Here is a 15,766-nt window from a genome sequence, read left to right as displayed (position 1 = left end):
TACAACGATTCCTTGGATTTTCGAATTTCTACAGGAAGTTCATTAGAAACTTCTCTGCCATTGTGAGACCCCTCACACAGCTCACTAGCATTAAAAAACCATTCAAATGGTCAGATGAAGCAAATAAAGCTTTTCACCTGTTAAAGACAAGGTTTACTTCTGCTCCCATATTACGCCATCCAGACCCATCCCTCCAATACATTCTGGAAGTAGATGCGTCAAACATGGCAGTAGGGGCAATACTCTCCCAACGACCAACTCACACTTCACCACTTCATCCAGTCGCCTTTTTTTCTAAATCCCTAAGCAGTCCAGAGATAAATTACCCCATGGGTGAAAAGGAACTGCTTGCTATAAAATTGGCTCTGGAGAATTGGCGACATCTACTCGAAGGCACCCAATTACCAATACTTATATACACGGACCATAAAAATCTCCAATATCTTCAGACTAACAAAACTCTCTCTCACCGACAGGTACGATGGTCACTATTCTTTCTAAGGTTTAACTTCCTAGTGACCTACACACCTGCAGATAAGAACAAAAAGGCGGATGCACTATCACGACTAACTGAAGAAAACTACTTTGAAATCCCTTCCGTTCCTATAATACCTCACAAACGCATTATTGGAGTTGTCCGTTCCTTGAAGGAAGAGGTTTTGCATGGTATAAGTTTGGATTCACCCCCACCACAACTAAATACTGATGCAGAAGGCTTCCTCTACTACAACGACAAACTTTATATACCACCTACCCTACGCACCAAGATCTTGGAATTATCGCATGATGTGCCTATGGCAGGACATATGGGTATGACAAAGACTTTTAATCTGATTACCAGACAATTCTGGTGGCCTGACATGAAAACATCTATACAAAAATTCGTCTCTTCATGCAATGTCTGTGCCAGGTCCAAAATTGACACTACGAGACCATCCGGTCTACTATGCAGTCTACCAATACCCCAAACTCCATGGGAAGTTGTGTCCTTGGACTTTATAGTGGAATTGCCTCCTTCCAAAGGATTTAATACCATCTTAGTGTCAGTGGACCATCTGACAAAAATGGCACATTTCATTGCTATTCGCAGACTACCTTCGTCCAAACAAACGGCAGAACTCCTGATGAAACATGTCTTTAAGTTACATGGTATCCCAAAAACTCTTCTGTCTGACCGTGGATCACAATTTATTTCCAAGTTCTGGCAAGAACTATGTCACATACTACGGATCGAGCGGAAGCTCACTTCTCCTTACCATCCGCAGACCAACGGACAGACTGAAAGAGTCAACCAATGCATCGAGCAATATTTACGTTGTTACACTTCTTACCAACAGGATGATTGGGTGGATCTTCTCCCTCTGGCAGAATTTGCCTACAACAACGCAACCCACAGTACGACCAAGCAGAGTCCGTTCTACTTGGACTATGGGTTTCATCCCTCTATTCTTCCACCACGCATCCTTCCTTCAAATAACCCAGTAGCCTCAGACTATCTTACCCAAATAAAGGACTCTCTGGGTTTGCTTAATACTACCATTGCACACGCTCATAGTCAACAAAAGAAGTACTATGATCTTCGCAGAAGACCTTCTCCTCAGTACGCTATCGGGGACCTCGTTTGGCTCTCAACAAAAAATTTAAGACTGAAAATTCCTAGCAAAAAGCTTGGACCTCTGTTCTTGGGACCTTTACCAATCAAGAAACTTATTGGAAAAGCTGCAGTACAGCTTACATTGCCAATAGACCTCAAAATACATCCCATTTTCCATGTGTCGCTACTGAAACCCCATGTTCCTGACCAAGGAATAAGGCCTACTATCCCACCTCCTCCTCCTGTACAAGTTGAAGGTGGAGAAGAATATGAGATAAAAGAGATTCTGGATTCTCGTATCCACAGAGGAAGACTTCAGTACTTGGTTCGATGGAAGAACTATGGGCCCCAAGACGACACCTGGCTAAACACCTCTGACATACATGCCTCTAGATTAATCCGCAATTTTCATGCGAAGTACCCAGACAAACCAGCTCCAGAGGCCTTCAGGAGCCGGCCTTAAGGGGGGGGGGGTACTGTAATGTTCTGGTACCTTTGGGTACCCTAATTACTCTTTCATAAGTGTATGCGCCCCACCATTCTCTTTTGGTAAGGTGCGCATACACCTTTAAGACTGATGCTGTCATCACTGAGCGCTGGACTGGATGGCTATTTAGATCGCCGGCTCTCACTCACATGTGTTCGTTCAAACTGCTTTGTGCCTTGATGCTAACCTGTCTTGAAGCTCTCATGCTTGCAAGCATACCTCGCTGTCGGAACCACGCTGCGCTGATCCCTGTATCCCGCTACCGGATCATCCGCTCTTGCCGAACCTCTCCTCTGCTACATTGCTATTAGTGATAAGTACCCCACAGGGGAAACCTCTATAACCTTTATACTAAAGCTTACACTATCTAGCTCTGCATACTAAGGACTATTACTACATCTGCATTATCTAAGATTGCTAGCTCTTGAGCCTACTACCACCTGTTCTTGCACTGGGTTGATCTCTCTTGTATGTCCACCTGCTACTCTGTCATCTACTACCATACATGATTGCTAAACCTATCTGCATCCCATCTGCTACTATCTTACTTTCAAGAACATTTCCTTTCAAGTGTCTGTCATCTACCATCTCTACCCAACCTGTCTCTTCAGCCTATCATCACTGTGTTACTATATACATAAGTCACTCTAGGAAACATCTTATTGAGTGTGTGTATTTACTTGCTGAATTGAGATCATCCACACATGATGAGTCATTGAGAGTTGGGAATGGTGTCTCAGCGTTTCTCTACATGACTACTGAAGTGGAATATTTCTGCAGCTGAAAATCCACATCATACGTAAAACGCAGGAGCGTTACAACGCCAAACACATAGGAACATGGGTGTGACCAATAAAGTGGGTGTGGCATTAATACTTATGTCAGAGAACGGTTCGCAGAAGAACTGGCACTTCTGCTAATGCCCAACGGAATTGCAGATTGTGGGCATATCAGAATTCGCCAATGCAAATGTGCATGCGTGAACAGAGTGCTCAGGCACATGTGTCAGGGCGCACACAACGTGTGACATAGGCCAGTGGCCTATTTAAAGCCAGCAGCTTGATCCATTATTTGCTGGGCGATCTCCAGCTCCCCTTTGTGTTCCTATGTTCCTGTTCCTGATATTATTAGATTTTCTGTTACCGACCGACCCGGATTGCCTTTGACCTGTCTTGTCTCTATTCCTGGCTTGACCCTCGGCTTGCTCTATTGACCCTGTGTCAGAGTGCCAGGAAACCAGACCACATGGGGATGCAGGTAAAATAAAGCAGTTTATTGAAGCAAACAACAATAAATGCACAGCAAGAGTGAGAAGGTGAGATCAGGAACAAGCCGGGGTCAAGTCCAGAAGTGGGTAGTCATCCAAGCCGGGGTCGAGTCCAGAAGGGGGTAGTCTGCCGATGCTGGGTTGTCTGCCGATGCTGGGTCGAGAGCCAGGAGAGTCGTCAGCCAAGCCAGGCCATTAATGGAAGAATACAGAGAACAGAAGCCTGCAATGCACCTTAGAGCAAAAACGCAAGGGCAAGGAGTGCAACTCATCAGGTGATAGATATAGTCAGGTGTGCAGCATCATCACTGTGCAACACCCAGGCAGCAGGCAAGTGATGATGCAATCAGAGTTTATAAGAGTCAGCAGTCTGCACATGTCCAAAAAGGCTGCCAACAGGAGTGCAAGGTAAGACCTTGACAGTACCCTCCCCTCAATGGCCCCTCCTCCGCAGAGCTAAAAATGGTTTCTGAGGAAAGCGAGCATGGAAAGAGCAGAGAAGGGCGGGAGCATGAACATGAGTGGAGGGAACCCAGGAGCACTCCTCAGGACCATAACCATTCCAGTGCACCAGATATTGAACCTGACCTCCAAACAGATGAGAATCTAACCTAATCTAATCTAATGTTGCTAACCTTATACTCCTCATGATTGCCCACAGGAATGGGATTAGGGCGAGGAAGTGAAGAAGTATAACGATTGCAAACCAGTGGCTTCAAAAGTGACACGTGAAAGACATTGGAAATACACATGCCAGAGGAAGACCAAGGGCATAGGCCACCAGGTTCACTTTACAGAGGATGCGAAAAGGACTAACAAAACGGGGTGCCAGTTTTGGAGTGGGCACCCTGAGGTTGAGATTGCAGATCGACAACCACAGTGTCTCCCCAACCTAGTACAAAGGAGCAGATAAACGTGTCCAGTCTGCCTGGAGCTTCTGACGCTGTACAGAGACCTGTAATGACTTAAATCTGCACCCAAGAGGAATGGAGGGCACAAAGATGATCCTCCACAGCCGGGATGTCCTGTGGCGAGAACGACTCGAGCAACACAGTGGGTTGGAACCCATAATTGGCCTTGAATGGAGACATTCTGGAAGATGAGTTGATGGCAGAGCTCCTAACAAACTCAACCCAGGGTAACAGATCAACCTAATTGTCCTGATGTTTAGAGATATAGAAGCGGAGAAATTGCTCCAGAGCTTGGTTGGAATGCTCAGCGGGACAATTGGACTGTGGATGGTAGGCCGAAGAGAAGGAGAGTTGGATACCCAACTGGGAGCAAAAGGCGCACCAGAACCTGGAGACAAACTGGCCCCCACGGTCCGAGACAATTTCCTTAGGCAACCTGTGTAAGCAGAAGACCTCCCTGGCAAGCACTGAGGCAAGCTCTTGAGCGGTAGGCAGCCTCCTAAATGGAACACAGTGGCACATTTTGGAGAACCGGTCGACAACCATGAGGATAACCCTGTAATCTCCAAATGCAGGAAGTTCCACAATAAAATCCATTGCCAGGTGAGACCAGGGACACTCCCCATTGGTAATGGGATGCAGTAGGCCCAAGGGAAGGTGCCAAGGAGATTTGTTCTGAGAACAGACTGAACAAGCAGCCACGAACGCAGCAACATCAGTGTGGAGAGATGGCCACCTGAACTGATGGGAAATAGCCCAGAACATCTGGTGCTTACCAGGATGACCGGCAGTCTTGGAATTGTGGTACGTGCGCAACAGTCTGATGCACAATCCCTCAGGTACAAAACATTTTCCAGCAGGTCCCTCTGTGCGATCATCAGGTTGGGCAGCCAACATCTGTTACCCAAGAGGAGAGGTTAAGTTGGTGCAGATGGCAGACAGAATATGATTTGAAAGTATGACCGGTGTTGGCACCAAGTCCTCCCTGGACAACTCAGAATCAGTGGCGGCTGGTGAAGTTTTAAGATGGGGGGGGCAAGACCCCGCCCTTCTATTTTGGCCCCTCCCATTTCTCAGAAGCCACACCCCTTATAGACCCCACCCATTTTGTCCCCTGTATTTTGCTTGCGTGAACCAATTCTCCCAATATATCACATATTAAGGGCTCCATCAGTACTAGTATATCCCATAATAGGGAGCAGGGGCCCTATTATGGGATACACTGACAGAGTGGCACAAACCCCACAGTACAGGTCCCTTGTACAAACCCCACAGTACAGACCCCCTAGCACAGACCACACAGTACATGCCCCCTTTCAATGTAGTGACCAGCGTACAGGCCCCCTTTCAATGTAGTGACCAGTATACATGCCCCCTTTCAATGTAGTGACCAGTATACATGCCCCCTTTCAATGTAGTGACCAGTATACAGGCCCCCTTTCAATGTAGTGACCAGTATACAGGCCCCCTTTCAATGTAGTGACCAGTATACAGGCCCCCTTTAAATGTAGTGACCAGCATACATGCCCCCTTCAATGCATAGACCAGCATATATGCCCCCTTTCAATACAGTGACCAGCGTACATGCCCCCTGCAGAGGTATGGCAGTGGGAGAGATGGGATCAGGCAGAGGGATGGTGGTGGGAGAGATGGGATCAGGCAGAGGGATGGAGGTGGGAGAGATGGGATCAGGCAGAGGGATGGAGGTGGGAGAGATGGGATCAGGCAGAGGGATGGAGGTGGGAGAGATGGGATCAGGCGGTGGGCGGGATGAGATCAGGCAGAGGGATGGAGGTGAGAGAGATGGGATCAGGCAGAGGGATGGAGGTGGGAGAGATGGGATCAGGCGGTGGGCGGGATGAGATCAGGCAGAGGGATGGAGGTGGGAGAGATGGGATCAGGCGGTGGGCGGGATGAGATCAGGCAGAGGGATGGAGGTGAGAGAGATGGGATCAGGCAGAGGGATGGCGGTGGGAGAGATGGGATCAGGCAAAGGGATGGCGGTGGGAGGGATGAGGGCATGAGGCAGAGAGGGATGGCAGTGGGAGGGATGGTCATGGGATGAGGCAGAGCAGAGGGGGATGGCAGTGGAAAGGCTGGATGGATGATCATGGGATGAGGCAGAGCAGAGGGGGATGGCGGTGGAAAGGCTGGATGGATGGATGGATGGTCATGGGATGAGGCAGAACAGAGGGGGATGGCGGTGGAAAGGCTGGATGGTTGGATGATCATGGGATGAGGCAGAGCAGAGGGAGATGGCAGTGGAAAGGCTGGATGGATGGATGGATGGTCATGGGATGAGGCAGAGCAGAGGGGGATGGCAGTGGAAAGGCTGGATGGATGGATGGATGGTCATGGGATGAGGCAGAGCAGAGGGGGATGGCGGTGGAAAGGCTGGATGGATGGATGGATGGTCATGGGATGAGGCAGAGCAGAGGGGGATGGCGGTGGAAAGGCTGGATGGATGGATGGATGGTCATGGGATGAGGCAGAGCAGAGGGGGATGGCGGTGGAAAGGCTGGATGGATGGATGGTCATGGGATGAGGCAGAGCAGAGGGGGACGGCGGTGGAAAGGATGGATGGATGGATGGTCATGGGATGAGGCAGAGCAGAGGGGGACGGCGGTGGAAAGGCTGGATGGATGGATGGATGGATGGATGGTCATGGGATGAGGCAGAGCAGAGGGGGATGGCGGTGGAAAGGCTGGATGGATGGATGGTCATGGGATGAGGCAGAGCAGAGGGAGATGGCAGTGGAAAGGCTGGATGGATGGTCATGGAGGACTGACAGGACAGGAGGACCACGAGGACTCACCGGTGGTGATGTCTTCTTCCAGCAGATGACCTCCGGTGGTCTGGTCTCCTCTCCGGTGCCGCCGTCACTCCCGTCCGGTGTCCACCCGACTCCATCGTCCGCGGTCCGGTCCACTGCTGCGAGTGACGTCAGCGGGGTCAGCGTTGGATGTCCTGGATGCTGTGATTGGTCCAGGCTGGAGGCTGGACCAATCATAGCCAGGAATCCACGAAGTGGGGGTTTCCAAGGAATCTGCCTTGCGCCCAGGTTACGCCCCCCACGCCCCCCAGAAGGCAGCCAATCGGCGCCTCTTCTGGGTGGTAACCCCACCCCCCCACCCCCTCCACATCGGCTGGCGGCGGCGGCGGCGGCGAACGCAATTTTTTTTTTTTTTCAAACTTTATTGCTCGTTTTGCAATCTTTTTTTTTTTTTTTATCTTTTTTTTTTTTCTTCCTTTTTTCAGGGGGGGCGGCGCCCTGGCGCCCCCTATGCACCGGCCGCCACTGCTCAGAATACTGGTGAGACAAGGCATCAGCCTTAACATTCTTGGAGCTGGGCAAATAGGAGACCACATATTTAAAACAAGACAAGAATAAGGCCCATCTGGCCTGACGGGGTGTGAGCCTTTTGGCCTCCGAGAGATACATCAGATTCCTATAAATGGTGAGAATGAGAACAGGAACCACAGAACCTTCGAGCAAGTGTCTCCACTCTGAGAGCCAGGATAATGGCCAAGAGCTCTCTGTCTTTAATCTCGTAATTGTATTCAGCTGGAGACAGCTTCTTGGAGTAGAACCCACAAGGAAGTAAGGTTCCATCAGGTGTCCGACACTGAGACAGGAGGGCGCCTACTCCAGTTTCAGATGCATCCACCTCTAGGTCAAAGGGCAAACTACTTTCACTGTTGCAGGAAGGTATGAGGAAAAAATGAGAATGCAGAGGACCTTAACTGCTCTTTTTTGTGCTATTCACTGGTCTTGAGGGAGTGGTTAAAAGAGGGGCTCTATCACAGGTATGCTACCATGTGGGCACCAAGAAATTGAGTTTGCTGGTTATCCCTATTTATTTGTTGACCTTGTGCAAGTGAGGGGAGATCAAACAGTTGGTAACTATCACCAGAACAATTTAAGTAAAAATCATTTAAAGCCCCATTACCTCCTATACCTATTTTTTTTTTCTTGTCTCAGTTTGTCCTCCTCAATACCACGGCCTTCAGTTTATGAATGAGCTGCAAAATGCCGGCTGTGGAATTTATCAATAAAGGAGACCAGATATCTTCTCTTCATTATAAATCAGCACTGGGAAAAGTCATGTGGAGCTACCCCTCTTGGAGACGCTGAGTATGATGGTTCCTCTGTTCTTTGTCTCAATCTTCTCAAGAACCCCAGCCCCTCTGGCACACCAGGTTGACTACAAACATACAATATCATAGGAAATCACTGAAAGTACCCAATAGTAGTGCTTTCTCAAAGAAAACAGGCACCAAAAAAGATGGTAAAGGCAAACTTAATATCAGTATCTCAGTAGCGGGAGAGAAGAAAATGGGGTTTATTTCCTAGCAAATCCACTGTGCACTACAAGTGAACTGCAAGTGGACTTGGAAGTGCACTTAGAAGTCTATTCTCTGTAAATCTAAGGGGGACATGCAAGGAAAATAAAAAAACAGCATTTTTGCTTCCACATGTTTGGATGATGGAAATCAGCAGAGCTTCCCCTCATTTCAGATCTTCCCCTCAGATCTACAGCAACTGCACTTGCAAGTGCACAGTGGATTTACCTTTAGTAAATCAACCCCAATGTCTCCTTCTCCATATTGCTGTAGCCCAACACCTGGCTGCAGTCATATAACCATCTCCCTTCTAATTAATGGAACTATTGCAGGCTCAATACCACAGCCTTTATTTTATGAATGACCTACAACATCCAGGCTGAGGTACTGATTAATAATGCATTGTATAAAGCAGAACAGATATCTGCTCTGTTATAAATCAGCTCCTTAATTGTTTTGATGATGTGGTGTGTTACACTAAAGCCCCGTACACACGTACTGATTGTCGGCCGAACGATCGGCCGTCTTTTGTCCAGGGCTGTCCTGTCTGTTGAAAACTGCAAAAGACTGCACACAAATTTTTTCGGCCAACAACAGCCGACTGCAGAAGTGATGTCATGTGATGGTTAACTTTCCGTGTGTTTTTTCTTCTCTGAGCATGCCCAGTCTTGCTAATCTGCTGTCTGTCGGCCGAAATCTGTACTGACTGACGAACAATCGGCCGTGCTGGTGATGGCCAACAAATATTTTAAAGTCTGCACGACAGATTCTGTTCAGCCAAAAATGCGCTGTCAGCAGCATCATACTAACAAGCCTACAATCGGCCGATCGGTCGGCGGCCGAATATTTACGGCCGACAATCGGTACGTGTGTACGGGGCTTAAAGTAAAAAAAATCTTGTTGTGTATGGCCACACTGATATTCATAAGAAATAGACCAATCAATTCACCAGACCACAGAGATACCGCCCAACAATAAATAACAAGCTGAACATTGCTTTAGACAGTGTGCAATTCGTGGTTGGTAAACTATGCAGGCAAGAGGTGCTCTTTAAAGCTGTGCCTAAAACTACTTGTAAAAACTCGTTAAAAGTCTTCTCTAATGAGTACATTTGCAGTTGATTCATAGACTACATTACTGCAAAATGAGGGAAAATGACAATGTACTTGGAGTGGTATTACACCCACCAAATGATGGAAATGACTTTCTTAGTCTCATAAAATCAATTTGAGGTCTAATGCATGCACAATTAGTTGAAGGTCAGAAAAAGCACAAGTGCTTCTGGGAGAAGACCGAGCAATAAAAAAATAACTTGTTTATTCTGAAGTTCTGGCTATAGGAGAACACATGAGAGCCATAAACAGGATGCAAATTATTTTTCCCCTAACTTGCTCAGTGTGAAATGAGATATATTCTTTATACTATTTTTACACATTTACCTACCAGATCATTTTATGAAATAGCCTCTCAGTCAAAATAAACAATTAGAGATGACACTCTTGACTGCATTTTATAGTGTGAGGAGTGAAAACATGTCATTGAATATATTATGCTGGTAGCAAGTATGGCAAACTGGATGTTCAAGTGAACTGCAATGTAGCAGAATCACGTGATAGAAGAATGAGATTACTTATTATTATACAAGGCCTTAGTAGCTCTTCACTAAAGGCAGTCTAGAGTAGAAGTAGGGGTTGAGCAATGCCTGAAGAAGGAGCATGCATGCTCCGAACGCGGGCACCTCCCTGAGACAGCCGGATGTGATGTAGGACGCTGCTAGAAGACGGCTCAGGAACCAGGAAGTGCCGGACACCACTGACACAGCCGGGACCAGAGGCTGTTCCCCACCATCTCCCATTTCATTCCCAAGCGATGCAGATGATGACTATTATACCATGCTGGCTTTTTACCTCCAAACTAAGGTGGCGCTGCTCTCTCCACCCTTCCCTTGTGTGCCCTCATATGGGCAGATAGTCAGCAGATCAGCTTAAGGCTGGGTTTACACTTAAAAAGTATGCGGCTGACAGCAGGGGTCCGGTGTGTCCCTGTTCTCTATTTCAGGCGTGAATCAGGCCCAAACTTTTGGCTGATTTCGGACCTGAAACAGAGCCAAAGGCACACAGGACCCCTGTGCAATTCGCTCCGCAGCCACCCTGGAGATGTGTGAACCGGTTTCATTGAGAGCCTGTCACACTCTTCTGTCATGCGAATTGGAATGCGGGGAAACCCACACCAAATTCGCATAAGTGTGAACCTGGCCTAAAGGTAGCCATACACGAGTAGAATTTTGAACGAACTTTCGTACGAACATTGGTATGAACATTTTTATCAGTTTATTTGATGACTTGATGAATGTCATTAGAATGTACTTCAAAATTTTGTTTGCATTTTCTAAAGTTTGATTATGGAGTCAATGGACTTTGAATGAAATGAAATGAAAACTACAAATTCCAAAATGTTTTTGAGAAAAAAAAATGATCCTGCTCCTTCAAATTTTCTAGTCTCTGCAGTCAAAAGCCAATGTTGATTTGACCACACTGATGAGTAGAAAATAAACTAAGTTCTTAAAATATACATTTTTGAATAAAATTCTACTAGTGTATGGCCAACCTTACTCAGGAAATCAGATCAAATACAAAATGATTTCTGACCTTTAGGATTACTTAAAGTACAGGCCCATCTAAAGCAAAAGCATTTTTTTTTTTTTTTTTGTAAAGATGGGAATAGTTAAGACCTGTCTGATTTTTTGCCATCTGTGTTGCACTGGGGAGATTTCCCTTCAGATTCTGTCCTATGGACACAACAGGAAGTGAGTAGAAATCATGTGGCCATACTCTGAGCATTGCAGTGAGGTCCATAGACACACACAACCTGGCTTGGCCCCTGCCCCTGCTGTCACCTCACAGGATGTGACTGACAGCAGCAAGAGCCAATGACTTCACAAAGCCTGTGAGAGTAGGGAGAGGGGAGAGAAGACTTGCAGCTGGGTACATTGCTGGATCAATACAGGACTCAGGTAAGTGTTAGGGAGGGAAACTGGTATTGGAAGGTTTTTACCCTAATGCAGAAAAAGGTTTCGAACAAAAGTGTTAAAGTTTAGAACCACTTCAACACTTTTGCAGTCAAATTTTAGTAAAAATTCCCTATGTTTTCTATGTGTTTCCATTTACACAGTAGGCCTGTTTAGATGTTTCTCAGGAGAAGATGTCATGGCAGACTGCAAGGTTTTTTGAACGATGTTAGAGTGAGTCTGTCTCAAGTCTAACCTTACTAATTTAAAGTGCAAGAAGCCCAGCCTCTACACCTTTATCCCTTTGTTAGTACAGACAGTGTTCATATCTAGTTACAAATGATAATGAAGATCTGCCTAAAATGTACTGACAGAGTTAATTTTGACAAACACAGCAGCTCTGGCCCTTCACAAACAAAGACAAACTAGTAGGATTGTTCCCTGCTGGACGCTCCAGAATCAAGCATCTAAAAAGGTAAGCTTTATCTTTCAAACAATGTTTTTTTTGTTTAACTTGAATATTTATTTGTAGTTTATAGAAGAATTACAAGCGAGCGTAATCATGCATCGTATAAGCAAAATGTAATAGCTAAGTACATAGCTTAGGTAACAACAAATACAAGGATAAGTATATACTTTGCTATAAATGAGAGTAAGCTGGGTGGCATGAGCCACCCTGGTAATAACATGCCCTGAAGACGGTGGATCAGGTGCAGCAAAAACAGGGTCAGTAACATAACTTAAATCTAGCAGTATCATAGGCTGTATCAAATAATGATTAAAGTTATGCTATCTCAATGAGGGCATGCAACACATATAAAGTAGGTGTTATCCATATAGTACCAAATACACTTTAAGACAACTCACATATTCTTGGTAGAACAAGAGATGAAGAAGTATCAAAGATCATGTATCCACTACATTGAGAAAATGTTTTGGGAATTTATTGATTTATTTTTTTCATTAAAAAAGAGTAAGAATTTTCAGAAAAAGTAAGGGAAGAAATTTGCAATATGGTGTAAAAATCTTGGAGTTGGGCTTTAATGTAAGAGTATATTATTGACTTTGTAAACATTTTTTCCCTTCATTTATTTTTATCTGCTGTTGCTTGCAGGGGACAGGTCTCCTTTAAAAAGGTAACATAAAAACAACATTTTCACCTTATTATCTGGAAGCAAACAGAAAAAAAACCCCCACGGCTTTATTTTTATAGAAAAACCCAAGTGTATGCTATTTATCTACAGATTATTTGACAGTTTGACTTTTATATTTACTTTATGAGCTTGAGATAAATATCCTCTTTGCCATTAACCAAGTGCAAAACCTTCACGCTCTGTGATTCAAAACTCCCCAACGTCCCCATAATAAATACTCTATATTACTAAAATGATATTCATCTCAACGTAAAACAGGCAGAAATGCAGTAAGTGCTCAGAAAATGTTCCGCCGGCTGATGAGTCAGTTAGCAGTAACATGGAATTTAATAATCAGGTAAAGTTCACTGTGACTTTTTCTTACAATTAACCTCTAGGCACAAAAACAGACTTAGAAGCAAATGTTGATGTTATTTGTCACTGCTGATTTTTGTGTCCATTTATACATTATTTATTTTATCTTGCCTATGGTTTAAATACAGGTTTTTTTTGTAAGAACAATTTGGTAGAACTAAAATAGAATATTTTGCAGGTAGAACAGTGTTCCAATGAACTAGGGTGTATTTATAGGGATCACACAAGGGTCTGTGTAGGGGGTCTTGGGGTCCATATAGTTATAAAAACAACCATGTTTACCATGGTTGTTTACTATGTTTACCAGTAGGTATGAGCGAAATGTAGAATACCAGCTTTTCCAGCCATTTAGTTGATCAGATTCTGAATTTTTAAATATAAAAACGGAAAACAAACAATATGTAAAAACATATAAAATGTAACCAGTAGCGCAAGGATGGTGGTAACCTCTTTCTGTTTTCCGTTTGTTTTACATATTGTTTGTTTTCCGTTTACTGTATATGTTTTTACATATTGTTTGTTTTCCGTTTTTAAATATTTTACTTTAGGAGTCGGTTCACATTAGCGCGACTTGTCAGGCGACTTGTCAGCCTGACAAGTCGCGCTCCCTCGCGGTCCATTGACCGCTACAGGACCCGGTTCTAATAGGAGCGACACAAGTCGCTCCGACTTAGAAAAAGGGTCCTGTACTACTTCGGGGCGACCTCGGAGCGACTTGCATAGACTTCCATTATGTGAAGTCCCTGCAAGTCGCTCCGAAGTCGTGGTGCATGGTAATGCACAAGTCGCCCCCGAGGTAGTAAGGAGTCATGTCGCCTCAGTGTGAACCTGCTCTAAGTAGCAGCACCATGGATTAGCAGTTGGGTTTTCCTGAAGCGCTTGGGTTGTTCACTACTTCTTTGGGCAGGCCTTGTGAGCATTTTTATTATTAGATTCTGAATTTTGTTCAGTGTTAAATGGACACATAAAGTGGGTTTGTTAACCACAAAAGTACCAGCATTTAAGAACCCTTCATTACCAGGCCATTTTTCAGTTTTCAGTGCTGGGACTGTTTGACTGACAAATATTCTGTCATGCAACACTGTATCCAAATAAATTTAAATCATTTTTGTAAGATAGAAGCTTCTTTTGGTTGTATTTCATAACCACTTTTTTATTTTTTACTACATAGGAAAAAGGAATAAAAAACCTCCAAAGAACTATAAAAAATCCCAGTTTCCCTTATTATTTGTTATAAAACACCAAATATATTGAATAAAAACAGCCAGGAATGAAACTTTTTTTTTTTTTTTTGAATGCCCCAACGTGATCTATTTATTTGCCACAATTTTTGGGAAATGAAGAAACATGCTGGTATTGAGGTGGTTAGAATATACTGTAAAGCTTGGCAATGGTACACTAGATTTAATGCATCATCAATGTATACGCCATACACAAAGGGTAGGAGGAGGTAAAAGGGTTAATGTACAGTTCACATGCAGTGGGAGGATGGGGATGAGAGGGTTATTGTGCAGTATAAGGGAGGTAAAGGCTTAATATACAGGTCACATAGGATGGAGAGGATGTGTACAGGACATGAGGGGAGTAAGAGGGGGACAAAAAAAGATCCCCCAGTTAATTAAACCCCTTTAATCTTCTTCTGCCTATGATCCCTTCAGTCATGTAATCTTCATTCATGAATACTATATACTCCCCTCCTTCCCCTGTTGTGTGTGTGTGTGTGTGGGGGGGGGGGCTATGCTTTTGACAGTGAACTCTAGAATATTTCTATTTGTGATCACTGTTATTAGTTGTCACAGCACTTACAAGGTACAGTTCCACTCAAATTGGCTCTGTACATTCTGTCTGTGATCTGAGCTGTGCAATAAAGGCTCAGATTGAAGCCATTCACAGACTCGCTAGTCACTTGTTTTCTGACCTGCCATTTAAAAATGACACTACAGAGATACACATTCATCAATCACCCATTTTAAAATGTATAGCGATAGTGAAGTAGTAAAAACAAAATAAATGACAAGATTTTATCTATTCCTTTTTTTTTTTTACCAAAACAAACAAAAAAAGTTTTGAGTTTTGATGCATTTTAATGATCTCTCTCATACTCGGTTTTGCAAAAGGTTCTCTTTCAAACCCAGATAACAAATTTTTGTCATAAAGGAAGGTAAAATGTTTTTCTCAGACTCCCTATTTTCCTTGGTTTAGAACAAGGCAGGTTCAGGGAACATTACAAAAGTTTGGGTGCCAAATTTGAACCTAATTGAATTCAATGGGAACTGAGAATGTTGGCCATTTTAGGTTAATAGGCAAGGGATTGTCAAATGACATGAGGGGTGGGCACTTCCCTGATGAACATTGTGACGGTTTTCACCGTCACTGGAATTTAAGGACAGATGGGTGATGGTTTGGATTGCTTCATATTTGTCAGCAAGGTCTCCATGTAGAAATATTGAGATTTGTTCCCATTTGCCATGAGGTCTCTGACCAGGAAGTACAACTCCTAATATGGTCATTTCAGGAAGTTCAATGAGGAGACTGACTGTCTAACAATGTTGCTTTTGTCTGAGGTGGCTTTCCATTCACCTATTGTCGGGTGTGCTAATGAACCCATCTGTTGTCTGCTAAGGGATGTATTGACACTCAGAGTAATG

The sequence above is a fragment of the Pelophylax lessonae genome, assembly GCF_965119305.1.
Source record: "Pelophylax lessonae genome assembly, chromosome: 7".
Classification (NCBI taxonomy): domain Eukaryota; kingdom Metazoa; phylum Chordata; class Amphibia; order Anura; family Ranidae; genus Pelophylax; species Pelophylax lessonae.
This window is presented reverse-complemented; position numbering follows the sequence as displayed.